Raw genomic sequence first — 23,438 nt, forward strand, 5'->3', positions numbered from 1 at the left:
AAAGAATAAACGTTGGTATTCATACCAGTTCATTCTAGAAGAATTTTTGAACAGGCAACTAAACAATCACATAAGCGAACAAAACCAACTCTTGAAACAAGTAAAAATTCAGTCTGTGATTTTTATGTGTGTCTATTTATTAACTGAGAATTTAACTTAACTTAATGTTAAAATACCAAGGGCATGAATTGGATTTTACTAAGCAAATACTATCAAACCAAGCAGAGTAGAATACTGATGCACTTTTTCATTAGCTTTATCTGATTTTAAGATAATTTTGTGTTAGTGGTCCACTCACAAAATGGAGAAAGAAAAACACAAAATCCCAAGTAGATTAGTGATCTTCTGTGTGAGTCTAAAACAATTGTGTGTTGCAAGGGCGCATGGATGACTCAGTTGGTTGGGTGTCCAACTTCAGCTTGGGTCGTGAACTCACAGTTCGTGGGTTCGAGGCTCGCATCACGTTGGGCTCTGTGCTGACAGCTCAGAGCCTGGAGCCTGCTTCAGATTCTGTGTTTCCCTTCTCTCTGCCCCTCCCCTGCTCATACTCTGTCTCTTTCTCTCTCTCAAAACTAAATAAATGTTATTGTAAAAATTAAAAATAAATAAAATGTGTATTGCATTGTGAACTTTTCACAAATACTTTCTAAGAAATTAGGGTAATTGTGTTTAATTGTGAGCACAACATATTTCAAATACTATTTTGTGGACTATTTGAGCTCTTGTCAAAATGAAATGATACAGTTTTTAAAAAGTCACTAAGAAAAATCATGTTATCAGGATAGCAGAATAGGCGTCTTTCCAAGTAGATTGCCTCCAAGGCTAAAGTCTACTGATAGCCCTATGAAATGGTCTGGTTGTGATTATTTAGGATAAAAGGTTTCTACATAAAAAATAAGTTCACCAAGTTAATAATAGCATCCCACTCCATTTTCTGTTTATATGAGTGTTCCATTGGCTTCTAAACATAGGATAACTTTTTATAGAACCACAGAATTTTGAAGCTAGAGCAAAGCTTTGCAACAATTTCTCAGGAACTAAAGGCCACACAGCTATAAAAATAGAAATGAATGAAATTAAAGAGAAGGAAATGATATATATGACCCCAAACTACTTCTTGAAAGTATTGATAACAGATAAACCGCTTACTTGCAAGAGTGACCAAGGGAAAAAAAATAGAATATCACAAATAGATAAAATACAAAATGTAAAAAGGGACATGTCACACATATAGTAGACATTTTATAAATCATAAGAAAATGCAATGAAAAAGTTCATGTTAATGAAGTTGAAAGTTAGGTGCAAAGAACCTTTTTCTAGAAAAAATATAAATGATCGAAATACACACAGGAAGAAATAACCCAATTGATCACTACCACTCCAGAACTTGAATCAAGAAGAAAAAAACATTCCCCTCAAAAGATGCCTGGCCCAGTTAGATTTATAGGCATTTTTGTAAAACTTGAAGAAAGAGATAATTCATATATAACCTGTGTCAGAGAAAAGAGGAAATCTGCTCAACACATTTTACAAGGTTAATATAATTTTGATACTAAAACTTGACAAAAAAAATAGTTTTTTTAACCAGCCTCACTTAAAATTAGAAATGCAAGAACACTGCATATAGTACTCTTTGAATCCAGAGTAATTTGTTCAAGAGTCACGATAAAAAAAAAATTATAAATGTAATACACTATGCTAACAAATAAGAGAACACATGATAATCCTAAAAGAGTCTCTTGTTAAAATTTCTCCTTACAGCTCTATTTTAAGTAGTCATCCCAGGAAGATTCTCAATATATCATATATGTCCTTCATAAATGGTATGATAGAAGACTGAAAATGTTTTAGTTCCCTCAAAAATAACCTTTAAAATAGAATTTTAGTTATAAATACTTTTTGCTCTCCTCACCACTAAGTTCAGAGTGCCACTGGGTCAGTGGTACTTAGGAAATTGCAAACAAAGTCTGAACTTAAAATTTAATAAAAATATATACTACCTAAGCCAGTAGCATCTTTACTGATATTGGCTGATAACCTAAATATGACAAGGACTATATTATAAGAATAGCTATGAATTCATTACCCAATAACTTTGCAAACCCTACCTATTAAAATATTGAGTATACAAATTCTAACCAATAGAGTCAAGCCACCAGAGTAGTTGAGGGGAACTCCAATCAGAATAAGAGAACTCAAAAGTAAGCCAATTTGTCATCTCCTTTCCTCCTCCTTGGCCTCCTCTATACTAACAAACTTAATGGGATAACTCACACACAGTGTTATTAAACAAGACTTGGTCTATTTTGTCTAGATTTAAACAGTATTATTTCAGGAAAATGAAAAGAAAATTTCAAGTATATTTGCCAATGTAAATGATTGGGTTCCTTGGAGAAGAGTGACACTGGGTGGAGAGATTTGTATATGAGTCATGTCAATTAGACTAAGAACTCCTAAATGACATCCTAGATTTATTGAGAACATTCAGTCTTTTATAAGGATGCATGAACTTGCTAGGGGATCTGTAAAAGATAATTGATATCTCTTGCCTTAAGGTGATATTCAGTTCCAAAACTTCTGTATAGCCAAGTGTTCCTTGTACAGATAAGTTTAAGGCTTCAACTTAAGTAGACCAATCCAGGTTTTATTTTATATAGATCAAAGCACTGGTTGGTTGCAATATTCCTTAACTACCAATTGATTTAGTAATGACATATACACAGCTTTAATAGCTTAAATCCCATGAAAACAATTTTTGGACAATTTTCTGACAATTTTAATCAGAAGATTACATTGAGGATGGAAACATTACAGATAATAGTATCTGAATGTTTATTTTTTATCCACCAAATACAGAGTGATCAGATGTTAAAAAATCTTTTTTTAATGAAAAATGTCTTTTAAATGACAGTATAAACATATACCTAACTGCTTTTCTTCTTAGATGTCTAAAAATATAAAAGCACTACATGAAATGAGACTATTTGAAAGATACAAATTATTTTTCTTCCTTAGGAATGTAATGTATTATAATTTTAATTATATTTTTGTGATGATTACTTTACAAAATTTAAAACAAATGCTTTGTTTTCTTTATACAAAGCTTATGCAATACAAGATGCCTGCTGCCCTTCTAGGAAGAATCTCTTACTGAAATGAAAGGTAAATTTTGTGGTCATTCACTATCTTGGTGGTTTCCAACTTCATTTAAAATATGTTGTCTTCAAAAGAGCTTCAGTTATTATTCCAAATAATATAAAGGGTAAAAGCACAAAATTATATGTACCTAAAATAGAATTATAAACATGCTGTCATAGATCTAAAGAAGGATAAGATCTCTTCTGAAATTATAACTATTAATTTCTTGTTTAGAAAATAATTTTGACTGTTTTGAAACAAGTGAAAGGACTAAATATTGAAGAAATGTAAGTTTAGCTGATTTCACATGAAAAGTATTCGGTAGAATGAGCATCACTTGAATGAGAATGTTTGGTTAATTAGTTCCAAATCTATAATCTCTATATAGTATAGTAAAGATTGCTTGCTCTTTATTATAGCTGTAAACATTTAATGGCTGATAATTAAATAAACAGCATCCATACTGAATCCTGCAAGATTTAATTAAATATAGCACACTGTAGATGTGAGATTAATATTATTTATAATTAAATGTAAAACAAAATTGCTAATATAAGTACATGGAATTCTGAGAGATATTTGCAATTTTATCTCATTTTAAACAATTTTTGTTTTGAATTCCTTTTTCCATATCATTTATTATAAAGTATTTTGTCAACAGGTAAAATAATAAATATGTCAAATTTGCTTATGAAAGTTGATTCTGATTGAAGGAATATTATCTCAAAAATATTTTTTTAGTGTATTGATTCTAAAGATATAGAGAAGGAAAGAAAGAGAAAGGGCGGGAGGAAGGGAGAGAAAAAAAGGAAGGAAGAGAGGGAGGAAAGAAGAAGGGAAGGAAGCAGGGAGTGAAGGAAGGAAAGAAGGAAGGAAGAGAGAGAGAGAGAAAAGAAAGAAAGACTCTCATCTAACTACAAATAATTCAAATAAAGGGAAATGGAAACTAGTCCAACACTATCATTAGCTTTATAGAGAGCTAGAAAAGGAAATGAAAAGGTTTTCATTTTTCTTCAGCTTCAGCATCATATGAAGCCTCATATTTGAATACTGTTTATAAAAAGACTGAAAAATAATACAGTGTAATATTGATTTAGAGTAAACTTAAAAAATTATGTGGCAAACCTATGAAATACTGAGAAATTTTCAGCCTTTTTTGTTAGTTGCTAAGGATGCCTTTGGTATTTTTATCCATATAATATATAGAAAATACAATGAACTTGAAGTACTTTTTAGTTGATTACACAGACTGGTTATACATGTCATTCACTATACCTTTCATAACAGTAATTGTTCAACATCTTATTTGTGATACATTCCTGTATGAAGTAGGAAAACAAAAATGGAATGTGCCAAAGAGTAAATTCAATTTATACCATCCCCCAATCCCCTATTTCTGTAATGTTTCAAGATCACAAATGCTTACAGTGAGAATCTTGTCAGTGAGGACTCTGAGACCAGAAATGCAAATGACTAATGTTCAAGTAACTAACAAAGAATGGTGTAAACCTGCGTGTTCCTCATCTCCACAAGCGTAAAGGCATAATTTATTTTTAGTAAATCGTGGGAGTGAGTTACACCCTAATATCTTAATTAATTAGCTGGTCATTCTTAATTAACAGTTTTCCTGTCACTATCGTATGGCAAGGAACTACTAAATTTAAAAATCTGTAGGTGGGCTGAGAGGAAACTATAAATTAAATATTACACAAGAAATAATTTGTCAGATCATATATGCTTACTATATGCATATACAGTGCCATAATTGTCCATGGCATTTTAAAATTGATAAAAGAGCCTCAAAGTTATCTATTCAGAGAATATTCTGATAAAGAGAAATAGATGGATCCTAGCGATGGAGCTGTTCAGGGCTCCATATGCATGTGACAGTTTCTTATTTACATGTCGCTCATGTTTATGCATGTTTAGAAGAATACAGCTGCTACCCCATTCTCCAGAAATCATAGATACCGGTCAAGTCTACAAACGGTAGCCACATTTGAGCTCGTAATGTATTTATCATGAAAAGCTACAAGTTCTAATGTTAGGGAGGGAAAGAAGAGCACAATTTGCTTTGAAAAGATAACAGACATTTTTCAAAAAACAAATACTGTATATTCAATTCAGCCCCTTTAGGTGCTTTCATGTTATAGGAATTCTGCTGGTGATGAAAACAGCATTCAGCCAATCAAATGGCGGTACCCTAGTGCCATCCAAAGTAGAAGCCTAGTGTTTAAAATAACCCTGATGAATTATTCATAGATCTGATGTTTATGCAAATTAGAGAATCATGCACCCACCTGACCACCAAGGGAAGAAAAAAACACAGGGAAAAAAAACCCCACCATGCTTTTAGCATTCTCCAGAACCTATGTAATCAAATGATAATATTCTTTCATTAAATGCATCAAGGAATTACAATCCTTACCTGGTTAGTTTGTAGGGCCTTCAGATTTTCTGGATGAAATAACTGACTGTGCGTGCAACCAATAAAACTGAACTGAAAAGCTGATTAAGGGCACTTACTTAATGCAAAGCCACTCACTGAATATTCATATGATGCCTGTGTTTATGCAAATTAAAGCAAAAGCAAGCCCAAGGGGATTGGTTGCCATAGCCCACAAATAGTGTGTACAGCAGAAAATATAGAGAGTAGTGACAAATAAATCTTAAAATTCATAGCTTTGGAGCAACAAAGAAGAAATAGTAAAATATTAAAAAGGCTAGGTGAATTACAGTTTTAAAGTGCTTTATTTAATCATATTACTTTGGGGCTATTGACTATTCCTACCATGTAATGATCTATAATTATCTTAATGCCAAAAGATACAGTCACTTGTGTTTGTCAGCTTTATTTATCTTGCAGTCATTTATATGAGCATATCCCTTAAGCATAGAAGAGTAAAGAAGAAACAGTTAGAATAAAAACATAATTCAGTACATTAATAACTAAACCCAGGGCCATATGTGGCCCTTTGTTAAGTCTCATGTGATCATCCTTCAGTGGTTATATCTTACTAGGGAGTGACGTGTCAGTGGGAGATCTCCAACATTAGGCTCAGCTCTTTGCTTTCTTAATATTGATATGTATCTGCTTTATTTGAAATGGAGATTATTTTATATTAAATATATTTTATATATTTCACAATGGATATTGTGAATCTTTTGACCAAGATGATTTTGGCATATGCAGTTTCAAATTCCAAGGATTTTCACTTTTGGAGCCCAAATGCAATAATGTTTTCCGAAATGCATGCTAATATGTAGTGTTCTAATCATGAAATGATGTGAATCCTCACGTATGTATGTGAGAACTGATTACAGGCATTGACAGGATTCATAATATTTAAGTGATACAATGCATGTCAGGCATAAAATGCTTTCCATTGTCAAGGATATTCTCCACTTTTCACTTTTTTTAATAAGTAAGAATGGAGATGGCTAAAAATGCTGGAATACATCTGATAGGTATTTTTGTTTGCTTTTGATTTTCTCTTTGTTTTCTGGAACATACTTTGCAAACTTCACAAATAAGAGGTCAATGTTCTTCACTGCACTTGCCACTGACTGAAGAGTATTTATCATTTCCAATATTTTCCTAATAATTGTCGCATCTTCACTCTGGTCACTCTGATCTCCCTCACATAATGTAATAAATTTTCCAATACTCTTAAGACATAAAAATATTTAAAGCAACTTAAGCTTTTCTACAAAGCTGCCTATCCTTATCAAAGATGCTACAAACACTAGATCCAATGGTTATTATCTTGATTGTGGTGATGGTATCACAAGTGTATGCATGTGTCTAAACTCATAAAATTGTATGCCTTAAATGTGTGTGCAGTTTTTTTGTCTGTTAGTTAGACCTCAAGAAAGCCAGGGCAGGGAAAGAAGATCGGATCTAATTCCTGGACACTGTTTTCCTAGAAGGCATTTAGAAAGAAAGAGATTTCTTTGTGGTGCTTTATGGTTGCCTAAGTATGGCTTTCATGCTTTCAAATAATTTCCTTTCTTTCATAGTTGCTCATTGGCTTTCCATGAAAGTAATCCTCATAAGTGTACATTTATCAACATCCACATGGATTTTCTATAAGTGATATTATATGTATATGTTAATTCTAATCAATGTCTCCTTAAAATTCCCCTAAGTTTCAGAACTGTCTTGGGAAATGATGCAATTGGCATATCAAATATTTAGAATAAAGTTGGTGAAATTTTGGAAGCCATGACCTTCCATTATTTGTTTATTGGCAACTCCTTTCCTTTAATTTATTAATTTTTAATTTCATATCTGTTCCAAAGTACAGAATAAAAATTAATGGATACTGATAGTACACTTGCTTTTGATATCATGCAATTCTTTTTCTTCTACTGATTTAAGAATATATTGTTCAGAAGGTAGACCGGTAATTTCTTAGCTTCTAATTAAAGAATCCTAAATTTAAAACTTCTACTAAGAAAGAATATTTAGGTTAATCAGTAACAGTTGCCTTTTATTAAGCTTCTCTATCTCCATAAAGATTATTTTTAAAAAATCAGAGCACATAGTTAATTAACTGGTACCAGATCTTTCTCTAAAAAACATTTCTTCATGTAACTTAATCCCAATAGAAACATTTGCAGACAAAATACTTCATTGGTTAATAATAATAACGATGACAGTAATAATTATTGTTTTCAATATAAGAACCCCAATTTGAAGTTCTGGAAGAAGTCCTTATGTTGGTAAATTCATATTTTTCTTTTAAACATCAGAATTTTCCAACTTTCTAATTAAAATTCAAACACGTTTTTACCAACACCAATCATTGCTTATTTAAGCTGCATTAGCTATGCTTTGGTCATAAAAAAACTAAGCCTTCCTTCAGAAAGATATTTCTATTTTCAAATAAATACATTACACACACACACACACACACACACACATCTCAAATGAACTGTCAGAGCAAAATATAAGTGGGTATCATTAATGTCATCCTTTGTCCAATTCCTCATATCATTAGTGGGATTTCTTTTTTCTTTTCTTAGATTGAATCTCTTAATCTCTGGCCCTTGCACAACTCTGGGGTATTTCTGACATCTTTAAAATATTTGTAAACCAAATCCAAACTGCCCTAGGCCACGGTCTCTTCAGACCTTTATCTTGTACCTATGTAGAGCAAGAGTAGTTTATATTCAGTGAACTAGGTTCTACAGAAAACCAAAATAGTGTGTTCCACATGAAATAATCAGATGCTTTTGAGACTAAGTTAACTGGTTTAAATGATGGATTCACAATGTCCAGTTTCATAATTCACTCCATTGTTTACTCTGTGAACAAAATTAAATCCTAAATTACCTATTTAAAGTTCTAAAGGTTCCATAAAGAGATAAAGTTCAGCTCATTTGCCGATTATCTAAAAATTCTGAGTCTCTCTTTTGAAGCCACCCGTTGGGCTTTATATAATGAATCCAAAGAAAGTAAATGAATATATGGATGCAACTAAATCTCAATCAGTAAATCAATCAGATGAAATTGATAGTCCATTGGCCCAGATATAAAATTGGGCCAGAGACTGGCTTCTCCCTGAAAAACATAAACACATAAAACTTGTTTGGTCTATAAATGCTTTAAAATTAAAATAAGCCGACAAGATTAAAAATTACATGATTTTACATACAAACCTAATTTCCTTGGAAAATCAGAAAGTGTGTCGTTCTGGGCTGACATCCCCCTGAAGTAATGAACCTCTGGAGCCAGGTAGAACTGCTTCTTCCAAGCAGGTCCCAGTTATCCATCTGCCAGGAGTTCTTGCCAAGATGGTTTGTTCTTTTATACTATCCCTGGAGGCATGAATTTGTGACCTGAGGCATTTGAGTTGAGTTGTGAATTTGGGGTAGCACTGTTTTCAATCTACACATGTCTGATTTTTATATTTTTGATAGTTGTACGTTTATACATTTGTTGTCCAAGGAGTCATTTAGAAGAAAAATAATCCACATGAAGGGTAGGTTACCACTGGCTTGCCAGGCTGTTTCCATGGCTACACATTGACATTTCTGCTTATGTTAGATATGATCATGCTATCCTTTTTATAACACCATCATCAAGAACATCTGTAATAGAAAAATAAAATAAAACATCAATACTATTTTACAGATCTCTATTTATCATGGGGAATCAATCTCTCTGCTCTATAATCTCGCCTACAGTAACAAACAACCTTTAGGTTTTGGTTGAGGTTAATCGAAAGCAACATTTCTTTCCTGCTTGACTCCTTAGTAAGCATTGCCGGCATTATGAGCAAGTCCACCAAAGTTAGATATGTACCATGCTTTAGTAAGATCATTTGGTAGACTTTTTTTTTTTCCTAAAAAATGTTCTGTCTCCACACGGGAAAATATTTTAAATCAATTCAGGGAGCTTAACTGCTTACTGAACATTATAGTTTTGTTATACATAAGATGGGAAGCTCATACATAGACAACTGGGTCTTCTCTGCCTGAAATTGCTTGGTTTGTATGAACCCTACATCATGATTATAGAGATGCTGACTACATTCAGCTCTTGATTTTGCTTTATCCCAACATTTCAAAATTCCTTTTACTGCTTTCTCTTTTTAAGGGCTCTGACTGGCATCTAGTTCGTTGAAATTAACTTGATAAATTAGGTTGATAAACAGTTTACTAAAAGGGCCAGTGGCAGAGAAAATCCTGTTCAAATGAATCTTTCACATCACTCTGTATATGCAAGAATCAGCCAAAACAATATCGGCTCTCGTGGCACCTAAATTCATTGATGGCTTGATTTAACCTGTGGCTCAATACATGTGTAGGTGCTATTGTGGCAGCCCACAGTCTCATTTCCTAAGGTGATTTCTGACCTTGCATATTTTGGGAGAGATTGGTGTTTTGATAAGAATATTTTCAGAATAGTGAACAGTTACTGTCCTCTGGTTACTTCACTCCTGTGATACATCTGTTGAAGTCCCCCGTATCTGTTTGCATCATGACCATCCCATCTTCACGGCCATAACTTACAGGCTTCCCGTCTATTCTTTAATCTTATTTCAAATATTTAATTACTTCACTTAAAGGTCGGCAGATTGAACTTCCACTTCATGTATCTTCCAAAATTATGGATTTGGCATGCTTACTCTAAGTATCTCAATTCTGTTTCTATAGATTTGAACCTTGTCATCACCCATGGCATGCCTGTACCTTTCTTTCCCCTGTACCCACAGCTCACCTATTTCTTCTTTTTCATTTAACCGTCTTCTCATTTTCAATGCGTCTAGTATATCTCTGTTTTTATTTTGCTCTGTACCAATTTGAATTCTCTGAGTAGCCAGAGTAAATATGTTCTCACCCCCTGCACTATCCACCCTCAGAGACTTCCTATCCAGAAATAAACCCCACATTTATTTCCTTTACTCCAGTTTCCATATAGTCAGGCATATGAATGTTGAGGTTTTTTTGTTTTTGTTTTTGTTTTTTTTTTTTTTGAGTGTACTATGAACTCATGTTATCATCCTTGATCTCAGCAGTGAGATGGACATCTCATTTCTTCACATGCTCTACTTCCTGCCCAGGAGGGATGGGATATGACATTGAAAAGGGTATGCCAAGTGCCAGGCGTATATTTGACATTATGTACGTGCAGAAAGCTACCACTGCAAAGCAGATACAGGATATCATTACTATCCCAAATTACTCCTTTCTGGTCAATCTCTACCCCTCATGCCTGGTACCAGGCAACCATAAGCCTGCTTGCTGGCACTGTGACATATTATGTTTTTCTTGTTCTACATAAAATTCTTTATAATTTCATTTAAATAGAATGTAGTCTTTGTGTATGGCTTCACTTACTTAGCACAGATGTTTGAGGTTCATTCATGTTGTTGCATGTGTCAGTGGCTTATTCCCTGTTAGTACTGAAAAACATTCCATTGTATATACCTCATAATTTCACCAGTGACTAGACATTAGAATTGTTTCCAGTTTGGGGCTATTATAAATATATTTTCTATGAACATTCGCATACAGATCTTTATGCAGACATACGCATTAATTTTTCTCTGGCAAATATGATTAGAAGTGGTAGTGGGGTTATAGTGTAGACTTACCTTTCAGCCTGACTATGGAAGAGAATTTATGTTAACCCTCATGATTGCTGTCTCTTGGTGTTCATACTTTTTATAACTCCATGCCTTGAGTGTGTGCAAACTCTGTGACTGGCCCCTAACCAGTTAAATGTGGCAAATGTGAGTAGATATCATTCTTGTCAACACATTACCTTGCATACAAATCTGTGCTGAAATCACTTTAGAGTTGCTGTTGCCCTTGCTCATTCAAGTGAGCTTCCATGAATTCCACCATCAAATTAATTCTGCCAAAAAACCCGAGGGAGGTGGAAAAGGACCCCAAGCCTCAAATGAGAACCTAGCCCTGGCCACACTTTAATGGAAATTTTGTGAGACCCTAAGCAGAGGACCTCCCTATTTCTGCTCTGTAAAGACCATGAATTAATACTAAATGTGTTTTTTAAGCTGCTGCTGATGGTAATTCATTACGCAGCAAGAGAAGATTAATATGTTAGCTATATCACTTTGTATTTCCACCAATGATGTGCATTCCAGTTGCTCCATATCCTTGATTTGGTATTATCAATCTTTTCTATTTTAACCCAAAAACCTTGCTTGGATTTAATTCAAATGGCATTGAATCTACAGATGAATTTAAGAAGAATTGACTCTTAATATTGAGTATTCTGATGAATGAACATAGTAGATATCTCCATTTATTAAAATCTCCTTTAATTTCTCACAACAATCTTTGTGATTTTTCAATACCTAGGTCTCACATCTGGATATATTATGTGAAGTTTATCTCTAAATAATCCATGATTTTAATGCTAGCTTCAATGGTATTTAAAAATTTTAATTTGTAATCATTTATTTGCCAGTATATACACATAAAAATGGTTTTGTACATTGACCTTGTATTCTGCTATCTTGCTGGGCTTTAGATTTTACTTGTGGTTTCCCTGGCATTTTCAATACTTGTTGGGGTGGGCTGAAAATTTTGCTCTCCTTTACTGTAGGGATAGTTTAGTCTTACATGGTTCTTCTGAGGTTTTTACCAAATTCCCTGAGTGAACATCACAGGCTCTCACATCTCTGTGCGCTCTGGAAAGTGTTCAGCTTAAAGCCCCCGCCCCCTCTTTGCCCTTGCATACATAGTTGAGTATTCAGCAAAGATTCAAGAGAATTCTCGTGCTGAATTTTGAAGCTCCTTTTCTGCTTATCTCCCCTTCTCCACAACTGTAGCCTGCAACCCCTGGCTACCTTAGCCTCCCTGAACTCCAGTCTCTGGGTCATCACTTCAACAAGAGCAACATTCTGCTCTCCCAGTTTCACAGTTTGCAAAGCAGATGTGCCTCCAGGCAGAAAGCCAGGCAATTGTAGAGTTTTCCCATTTTCTTTACCTTAATGGTCCTAAGCCGCCTATTGGCCAATGTCTTAATACAGTTCTTTTAGAAATTTAATCCAGTTTTGTAATTATTTCCTATGGAAATCTAAATCCAAACCCTGTTACTATGTCATGGCAGGAAATGTACACCTCTGCGTGTGTTTCAGACGTTTTAAATTCTCCAGTTAGATCCTATTTTTTTTTTACCTTGTTTCACAGATTATTTGGAATTTCTGGTCCACCAGCTACCATTTTCTGCATTATAACAGAAGGGACAAAACATGAACACATTAAGAATTGATGTGTACACAGCCATTAGGCATTTTATGTGGATATCAACAAATAAAATAGACAAAAAATAAAGAAGGTACAGAGAATTTTAGTAACACATTTGATAGCTTTAATCAAGTTGATTTATAGAGGATTTCTTACCAATAACAGAAAATATACGTTCTTTTAGAGCATACACAAAACATTAAAAAGTTAACTGTTTGGTCTCAGCATAATCTCAAAAATTCCAAAAAACATAAACCATGCAGATTATAATACTAGCAATAGTGTGATAAAGTTTGTGATGAACAATAAAAAAATAGCTAAAAATATGCATTCATCTGAAATTAGAACATGCACTTTGAAGCAGCTTTTGTGTTAAAGAAGCCCTCGAAAGAAAAATTACAGATAATAATGGAGTTGCATCACATGCAAATTTAGCTTCTGCAGATTCAAATATGCTTACTTATATGAGGAAAAAAGAGTGAGAGTGAGATATAAATAACTATCTAAATAATGGGGTTGATTCTTACTGCCATTCCATTCAAAGAGCAGATGCATGTGAAAAGAGAGAGATGTTCTGATCTGTTAGCTCTGCTCCTCTTCATGATGTACTCACCACACTGAATAGCGTACATTCCTTTAAGGATCCAGGAAAGTGCCTTGAACTTGTAGTAATTGGTGACCAGGTAATTTGGACCAAACCACCAAGTGAAGCCTAGCAGAGGAGGATTTACCATGAAGCTTAGGTTCCAGGGTTTTTCACTTGTATGCTTCCTTTCAAGACTCTGTGTCTGATTTTGTGTCCTTTTCCAAAAGATGGGTCCACAAATCATATAAATTTCTGGGCCCACAAAACATGATCATCAACCAAAAGAAATATTGGAGTTCAAAATGATAGGAGTAACCATGTCAATATCCAGGAGAACATAGAAATCCAAAGATCTTTGGAGTTCCTTCTGTGCAGGGGACATTTTCAGATCTAGAAAGAACTTTGAGGAGTTGAGCAGTATCTTTGACGATTTCTTTGATCTAGAGCAACAAAAGCTGAGCCCAAGGCTTAGCAAAGGAGGGTAGCCCTGGTAAACAACCCCTAAGGGTCACCCACGCCTTAGGAGTAGGGACCAATAGAAAGTAATGCAATCCTTTCAAGCACTGAACAAGCTCTAAGGTATCTGGTTTCCACAGAAAACCTCAAATCTTGAAATTAACTTAAGATCACCTGTTTTGCTTGTGTCCCAAGATGCCTGACAAAAGTAATTGGAAATTCTTTCTGAAGGAAGATAACTTCATTTCAGCCTTCAAATTGTTTCTGCAATTTTTTTTCAAAAACATTAAGCACACAGCCAAAGATGAGGGGAAAAGACAACATAAGCAACAAGCAACACAATAGACAATGAAATAGATCCACAGGCACACTAGGCAATGAAATTACTGGTCACCGATTGTAAAATAACTATATTTACTATGCCCTTAGAATTACAAACATAATTTTCAAATGTAAATTAAGAACTGGAAATTATGGGGTTCCTGGGTGGCTCAGTCGGTTAAGCGTCCGACTTCGGCTCAGGTCATGATCTCGCGGTTCGTGGGCTCGAGCCCCACATCGGGCTCTGTGCTGACAGCTCAGAGCCTGGAGCCTGCTTCAGATTCTGTGTTTCCCTCTCTCTCCGCCCTACCCCTGCTTGTGCTCTCTCTATGTCTCTCAAAAAATGAATAAATGTTAAAAAAAATTTAAAAAAGGAACTGGAAATTATGAATAGTGATATAGCCTGGAAATTCTGGAGCTGAAGTACACATTGAAAAACAGGTAGTTTCTGGATATTACAGTGGCAAATAAAACATACACACACAGGGAGAGAATTAAATCAATGAGAGACAGAGATCGGAACAAGTGTCCTCTTTCAGAGAAGATGGCTTTCTGGCCTATACAAACCACACTGGAGACAAAATGGTCTTCAAGTTCTTTTGTTATGATTACAATCTCACAAAGAAGTTGACACTCCTCTCTTACTCTCAATTCTAATTTGGACTTGAGAAAGGACTCTGACTGGGCTGTGTAATATCAAAGATCTACCCTTGGTCTAATCACAGTTGATTAGGAGATATCCACATTCTGAAATATTCCTCAAACACAGGTTAAGGCATGTATACTATAATTGTAAATGCAGAACCTGAAGTCACTACTCTAGGTATAGACTCCTTTCCATGATTGTAATTTTGCCTTACATTCAACTGAAAATTGTAATTAAAAATCTTAAAAGATATTGCATTATCTTTATTAGAATTCCCCAGCATGTCACCCTTCTTTTGAAAAACTGCAATATGGCCATACTTGGTGAATTTTGTTTCATATTTAAAGAGGGACCTTTACATCATGTATCTAAGAGACACTTATTTTTCTTGATCTTTCTATAGCATTTGATAACCCCAACTACTCCTTTCAAGAAATACTCTAGCACTGGCTTATGTAATACTATACTTTCATGGTTTTTCCTATATTTTTGGCCATTATTTTCTCTCTATTTACTTTGTAGTCTCATTCCCCCCTCTATCTAGCCATTAAGCATTGGGTTTCCTTAAGGTTTTCCCCTAGATTGTCCTTGTAAATTTACTGCCTAGGCAGCCTTATCCATGGTGAGAGCTTCAAAATCTATATATTATCATAATCCCACATTTAATCTCTAGTCAGAATCACTCCTCTCATTTTGGAAATATTTAAGTCTTCTAACCAATGTAATGTGAGATGTTAGTAACAGAGGAAAATGAGTACAGAGTATATGGGAAGTGTCTTTGACCTTCAAAGTTTTTCTATACATCTAAAAAAAATTTAAACAAACTTTATATAAAAAAAACTTAGAACCAAATTACTTAGTGGTTAAATGGAAAAACTGTACTAAGGAAGCTAATTAAATGTTCAGTGCCAGAAAATGGACTATCAACTCCTACACAGGTGTGAGGGAAAGGACGTATGACCCGTGAATTTTATGCTTGGCTAAATTATCATTTGATTTAAAGGTCAAAACAAATATTTAACTCTTCTGGAAAAGACAAATGAAAAAACAAAATCCAGTGTTGAAGATATAATAATTTTTTTTAATTTATGTATTTAAATTCAAGTTGGTTAACATACAGTGTAGTATTCGTTTCAGGAGTAGAATCCAGTGACTCATCACTTACATATAACACCCAGTGCTCCTTCCAAGAAGTGCCCTCCTTAATGCCCATCACCCATTTAGCCCCTCCCCCCACACACTTCCCTCCAGCAACCCTCAGTTTGTTTTCTATAGTTAAGAGTGTCTTATGGTTTGCCTCCTTCTCTGTTTCTACCTAATTTTCCTTCCCTTTCCCTATGTTCATCTGTTTTATTTATTAAATTCCACATATGAGTGAAAGTGTATACTATTTGTCTTTCTCTGACTGACTTATTTCACTTAGCATGATATACTCTGGTTCCATGAACATTGTGGCAAATGGCAAGATTTGATTCTTTTTGAGCACTGAGTAATTGAATCAAAATTTTTATAATTTAGGAATAAAAGGCTGTTTTAGCTATCTATTGCTACATACCTTTGTAAGTCATAGTTTCTGTGGGTTAGGAATTTGGGGATGGTTTAGTGAGATGGTTCTGATTCAGTGTTTCTCATGAGTCAAGATGTTGGTTAGGACTGAGTCCTGAGAAAGCTTTATTGGGGCTGGAGGGGCAGCTGGAGGATCACCAATGGCTACTGGCAAAGGACTCAGTCCCTAGCTAATGTTCCCAAGGAGCCCCAGTGGCTCACGAAGTAGATGTCTCCCTAGAACTGTTTGAGTGTCTTTATGATATAGTATATGGCTTCCCTCAGAATGAGGGGTCCAAGGAAGAAAGAAAAATAAAAGTCACAACACCCTTCATGTCCTAGTCTCAGAGGTTACTCTTTCCCATTCTCCAGGTGAGTTAGTTTTATCTTTTGTCAAAGAATTTGTGGACATATTTTTAAAAATTTCTGGTGTAAACAAGTGCCAAGTGAATTACTTTTATTTAATACCTGGGAGTTAATTGGCATCTAGAAATTTTTAATGCAGTTAAGATTTTATTTTAATGCCTAAAGAATTTGCAGTCTTTCTCCCCCCTCAACCTTATAGGTATATTTTAGAAACTAACATATCTTGTGGTGAGGAAATGTTTTTGATTTGTTTTTTTTTTTAATTTTTTTTCAACTTTTTTTATTTATTTTTGGGACGGAGAGAGACATAGCATGAACGGGGGAGGGGCAGAGAGAGAGGGAGACACAGAATCGGAAACAGGCTCCAGGCTCCGAGCCATCAGCGCAGAGCCTGAGGCGGGGCTCGAACTCACGGACCGCGAGATCGTGACCTGGCTGAAGTCGGTCGCTTAACCGACTGCGCCACCCAGGCACCCCTGGTGAAGAAATGTTTATGTGAAGTTAGCAGTTATTCCAGTGTCACTTCATTTCCTTTTTCTTTTGTTGCATTTAAATAAAACTAATTTAATACTTTATTTTAGAGTGACATGTGCAGTGCATTTCTGTTTATGAAATTGTTTCTCTTATTTCTACATTTCTCTATCCTCCGTCTAGAGATGTGACTAAAGAGATGTCATAATGATATGTGCCTAATACTTCTTCTATATCTAGGTGATGTTATTATTATTTTTTACTTTCTAATTTTCACTGTTCTGTATTGTGAAATTCGGACCATGTGTATTTGTTTTTTGTGTTTTGACCATGTGCGTCTTGCCTTCTCAGAGGTTACATAATCTTAAATTCACAGGATTCTTGTTAGGTAGTGACATAAAATGCCTTATAAATTTTTGTTCACAGAAACAAGACCAACCAGATGACATTGCCTGCTGGCGGAGGGAGGATGCACACTAGCAGGGAGAAAACCATACTAGCTCTCCTAGGGTGATGTCCATCTCCAAAAAATGAACATTTCATGTGATGTCCCATAACTGCTCCTTGCTCTGGTCTATCTTCGTTTTAATTAAAACTCAGGTACATGGAATAAATAAAAAAGCTTACTATCATCATCAGTCCATTTATGACCCTGCTTCTATTTCATTTATTTTGTTTTACTTTTTGTTCCCTTTATCCCTGCTGCCTAGTCCCATTCCCCACCCACTCTATTCTGAGATAACTATTAATCAACTACGATTGTTTTATTTTAAAAATATGCTGTAGAATTAGGTTATACAACATTTCAATTCAGGATTTTATGTATTTTTTTTAAGTGGAATTAGCACGCATTTTATTTTCTTTTACGGTTACAATTCTGTTTTGTATTAAGGTAGTGTTCATTTAATAAAATGGGATTTTTTCTATCTATTGAAACAGCTTGCATGAAATATTAATTATTAATTCTAAAAAGTTTGCTCCAGTTTTTATGTATACCTGGTGAGGTCTTTGGAGAAGACTTGGTGAGTAAGTATGAATCCTCCCTGTGTCTGTTCTTCTAGATGTTCACTATCCTCACATTAGCCCATATTTGGCCTCTACCAATTGGTTGAAATTTTTGGCTAAATCATTCTTACTGGACTGTGTGGTGTTAAGACAGTAAGTGCTCATATCTTGTCTTTCCTTGAAGGTTCCTGTGTTTCCTTAGATTTCAGGTTAGTTACCCTGAGACCTTAACTTCAAAAGTAGTTGTGGGTTCAAAAGTAGTTGTGATTCTATTGAGTATCTGAATGTTTTTATTATTTTAAGGCTGGGAGTGATGTGCTTTTCTGCTTTGTATACCCTCAACAGAACCCAAAACTTCACTCTTCTGTTATGAAGAAGGTCAAAGCCAAATTCTAGACTACAATGTAATTATCCTATAGAAATCTGTGGTGTGCATTATAGGTTTCACTTTTATATTTGGCCTCATTTTATTGTGTTGCATATATTTGTTTAAAATAACCTCAAACCTTTTAAGAAATTTCTGCCTAATAAACAAAAAGATAGGTAGGAAGGTCTATCTGCTTTTCTGTCACCTCCCTTTTAAGAGAATTCTAGCTTTCCCACTTAGTTTCTCTTCTTTTCTTTTTTCCTTTTGCCTATGCTTTTATTTGAAATGAGGACCCAAGAAGAAAAGGAAAGTGGAGACAGTAGCATCCAGATTAGAATTAAAGTAGAGGTTTTTAATAGTCATTAAAAATGAAACACAGAAACATCTTGAATGTGCGAATAAAAAAAAGGGAGAAAAAGGAGAACTTAAATGAGTACCGCTATGGAACGTGTATTCTTGCATGAGGTATAATGAGAGACAAATAAAGACATTATTTTAAAGGTTCTTTTTGGCTGAGAGATTTTTTTCTCTTACGTGAGATGAGGCCATGCACGTCATGCAATGGCTTTATCGTATCATATAAAAAATGTTTGGGGATTTTGTGAAAGATTGTTAAAACAATTCAAAGATTTCTTTCATCTTTAACATATATTGTTCTGCATTGTTTTATAAAATATATAATATTCCCTCCCACTAAGTTATATATATATATATTTTTTTTTTGTAAAATCTGTGTTTTAGAGACTTTTCATTATTTTTGAAAACTGCTGTAATGATGATATATATTAAATAAAAAAATAAACACACTTGACATGAAGTCCTGTTTGGGGGAATATATTCCCCCAAAGCAATAGTATAATATCAGTAAAAAGGTGTTTATTTCAGTATTATTTCTGAAGCAATGCATAGAAATAATCTAATGTACAGTAAGACAGAATGGGTGAATAAATTATGATGTGTCATATAAAGTGCAAATTATACAAGAATTAAACAGAATGTGATAATTGACATATATATATATATAGATTTGGAAATTTGTGCATATTATATTTTTAACCAGAAAAAGCATTGCATTGAGCAATAAACATATTTTTCTAAAACCATATCTATACAAATACATATATATATCAGATATATATGTATAAAGTTGGAAAATAGGGAAAATGAATACCAAACCAATTATTTCTAGAAGTTGCATCTGAAGAGAAGGAGGACAGAGAAACTTGCCCTTTATTCATATACTTTTTTAAAGCGATGACAGAATCAGGAATGATCTGGGTATTTCACTAAACAGTTACAGATACAACTTCAGTCAATGGTCTAAAAGAGGTACATACTAAATAATTAATAATGATCATACCTGTGGGTTAAGGTGGGGAAATCAAAGGGAGGATTTTCATCAGATCATTATATACCTGTTTAATTTTTTTCAATAAATACAAATCATGTTTGACTAAAAATAAAAACAATCTGAACCAATCTGAACCACTGTCTTTTCCACTGTAGAAGCTCAAATTGAGTAGTCATGGTGTTGGGTTGGCAATTATGCAAAGACCCAATAGCACAGGCTTCTCAAAGAGGTTGAACGTCCGATGCATCAGAAGTGGAATCTGATGTTATTTACTCAATATTTTATTAACTCTTGAGGAGACCTGTCAGCTATTTGGTGACAACTTAATTTAAGCAAGTTATGTCTTCTCTGAGGTACATTTATGTAACTGGGATAAACTAAGGCATAACTAACACTCCAAACTTCTCTTTGGATCAGGCTGACACCACCTTCCAGGGCCTTTGCCTGAAATAGCGCCTGATTAGCTTCAACCTCTTCCTTGTCTTGGATCCTGCACTCCTGTATTGATTTCTCCTGGAAGCACTTTCCTATTAAACCACTTACACCTGAATCCTCGGGTTAGGATCTACTTCCGGGGAATCCAACCAGAGACCCTGGCAAACCCAAGGCTTTTCCACCAGCCCCGTCTCCTCAGGATTTGTCTGCTGCCTTCTGTGTCAATCTCCAGCACTGCAGCACGAGAATTCTGGGTAAGTGTGTGGAATTAACTTCTACCTAATGCTATAGTTCATTACATGTAGAACTGCAAATATTCCTACAAAGGTATCCTTGTGCCTTGGCATGTTCCCGCCAAGTCCAATAGTGGTGACTTACAGAAGGATTTATTTTCAAAGGTCACGTTAATTTCTCCTGATGTGTTTGGCACAAGAGGTATGAGAAAATCACTCATCGGGTCTTTACTATTATGCAGTCTACTTAAACGTTATGCAATGTACTTAAAACTGAAATTTTAATTTAAAAAAATAATTAAAAAGTATACAAAGCTGAATACAATGAGTTTCTGGCACTGCTGATATCTAGCCAACAGTCTAAATATGGGGAATTACCATCTAAAAATAAATGCTAGTATTGAGTAATTGCTCTGGTTAAGATTGTTTTGAACAATCACTACATGTCATTCTCAGTTGTACCTTATTTGCTGAAAGAACATTCAGATTTCATTCTTCCTAATTCAAATCTTCGTTTAAGAACAAGCATAATTGGGAAGTGAACTGAAATAACTTTGGATTCACTTTCTCAGCTAAACTGATTTTTTTTCATGTTTTAATTGCTCCCTAATTTCTGTATTATTGCTACATGTCCTAAAATAAATTTTCCATCTGCTTTCCATGTTTGATTGTCATGTTGCCTCCCTTTGAAACTGCTAAACAAGCAGCTTTTCTAATCGCAATTTGTGGCTGTAGTGCATTTCAATGCTCACTATGCATATGGAAAATGCACTTGCCATTCAAAAATACAGAATAGATTGAATATAACTAGATAATTTCATTTGTGGATATAGATTGTACTCTGCAGCAGTTTTATTCCCATATTTAGTAAATTCTGGTGAAAGGAACAATTTCTGGGAAAAAGTGATTAAAAGGGAATAGCAAACATCTGTGCATCTTTCTTCCAGTTTTTTTCTCTAACTTTTTCTCTAAATTTTTCTCTCACCAGACCCTCAAAAGTTTTTAGTTTAATTTGAAAAGGATAGCATATGTTTTTTTTTAAAGAGCATAATGACATATTCCATAATTAGACACCTTTCTTAAAAGATAAGGAAACATGTAGTTATGTGAATACATTCCATATTTCTAAGGCATGAATTTACACTGAAGTGATTGAAATAGCAATGAGTTATTTCAGAGGCTTACCGGTATACAAGATTAAAAGATAATTAAAAGTATAAAAGTAAGTTTATTTTCTTTCTAAGATTATGCTGGAAAAGTACAAGAATAAAAATAAAGGAGTATACCTTCTTCCATAGTAAATTTAGTTTTATATATAAGCTAATAGAAAAATCCAATAGCTGGAGCCTGAGTTAAGGCAGTCCATTGTCCAATGGTAGTTATGGTGTTAATTTCATCATTCAAAGATATGAATATAAAGTAAAACTAACTCTACTTTGAGGGTAGTAAATTTGGAAAAGGTGATTTGGCCATATACTGTGTATAAACCTTAAAAATTTCAGTATCTTTTGGTAATCCACTACAAACAAGTTAATCTAAGAAGATAGAGATACTTACAGAGACATGTTCAATGATACTCATTTCAATGTTATTTGTGGTCATACATAGTGTAAATTGGCTGTCCAATAGAAAGGGAATGGCTTAATAAACTAGATGTGTTCATTTATGGGCAATAATTTAGGAATCATTTTAGGGGAATATTTGATCTCTTATAAATGTTCACAAATAAAAAAAATGAAGTTATAATATATTCATAGGATTACAATTTGTTAACATGAATATAGGAAAATTATGACAAGATTATATAAAAATGTTAATGGTGATTTTCTCTGGTATGAAATTATGGATAATTTTTATTTTCTTCTTTCCATGGTACATATTTTCCCAACTTCTGCAGAGTAATACTCCTTTTAAGTAGAGGAAAATTACAGAAATGGTATTTTAAGCTTTTTATGTTGTAATGCTAAATAACTACTTTCTATATGTACCAAAGAGATGATTGAGGGCTAGCTTAATTAATAGGATTGGTGTGGAAAGAAAAATGCAGACGGGTAACTATTTTCAGGTGAAATGTGCATGAAGGAAGTCAGAAGTTTTTAGTATTGTTTAATTTTTAGAGTAGTTTGTTACATGAAGAGACTAAAAAACTCTTACCTTTTCACCTCTAGTTTCAAATAGAAATGTGTGTGTGCAGCCTGAATCTCTGGGATGATATTTCTGTACTTCAAGCCTGTCAATCCCTCACCTTTCCAGAACACTAAACCAATAAAGTGAATTATTTTCAAGAACAACGAAACAGAGAAAATGTGATCCATAAATTGACTTCTTTGTTCTCCCAATTGACTAAGTGACACTTAGTCATCTCTAAGTGCCTGGAGAAAATAAAAGGCATTTCTTTAGTGACGCTGATGAACAATTAGGCAATTGTAAAGCATTGAACGACAAAGTGCAGAATGCAGCGTAATATTGTTTTAGGCGTCTTCCTTCCCTTTCTCTTTTTATTTTTATTTTTGGAGGAAAAATGCTTGAGGCCCATATTTTACTCCCCCTCCTACTCTCTACCTTTTAAAATAATGAAGAACATTTGCTATGGCTAACTTAGAGGGATGCAAGCCACGGTTCAAATATAGAAGTTGTTTTCTAAGTCAGCCAACACATTGTTTAGTGGGATAAACTGTTGCCAGGCTTTCTAACTTTGTTCAAAGTTCAGAAGGTCTGGTAGGTACTTCCATATCTCATTCCCTGCAACAAATACAAGGGTTTCTTATTAGGGATTATAATACACTGCTGTT

The 23,438-nt window shown here is 34.2% G+C and overlaps 1 long non-coding RNA gene across 1 annotated transcript in view; it reads left to right on the top strand.

Annotated features, from left to right (window-relative positions):
- The window catches only part of LOC131511645 (uncharacterized), a 31,039-nt gene extending 12,610 nt beyond the window's left edge, over positions 1–18,429 (top strand). Inside the window, exons 2-4 of the long non-coding RNA XR_009261646.1 lie at positions 3,104–3,162; positions 17,682–17,855; positions 18,317–18,429. This is a non-coding gene — a long non-coding RNA (uncharacterized LOC131511645). The remainder of the gene's footprint in view (positions 1–3,103; positions 3,163–17,681; positions 17,856–18,316) is intronic.
- Positions 18,430–23,438: the final 5,009 nt, after the last annotated feature.

This window comes from Neofelis nebulosa, chromosome 1 (assembly GCF_028018385.1).
Source record: "Neofelis nebulosa isolate mNeoNeb1 chromosome 1, mNeoNeb1.pri, whole genome shotgun sequence".
Lineage (NCBI taxonomy): Eukaryota > Metazoa > Chordata > Mammalia > Carnivora > Felidae > Neofelis > Neofelis nebulosa.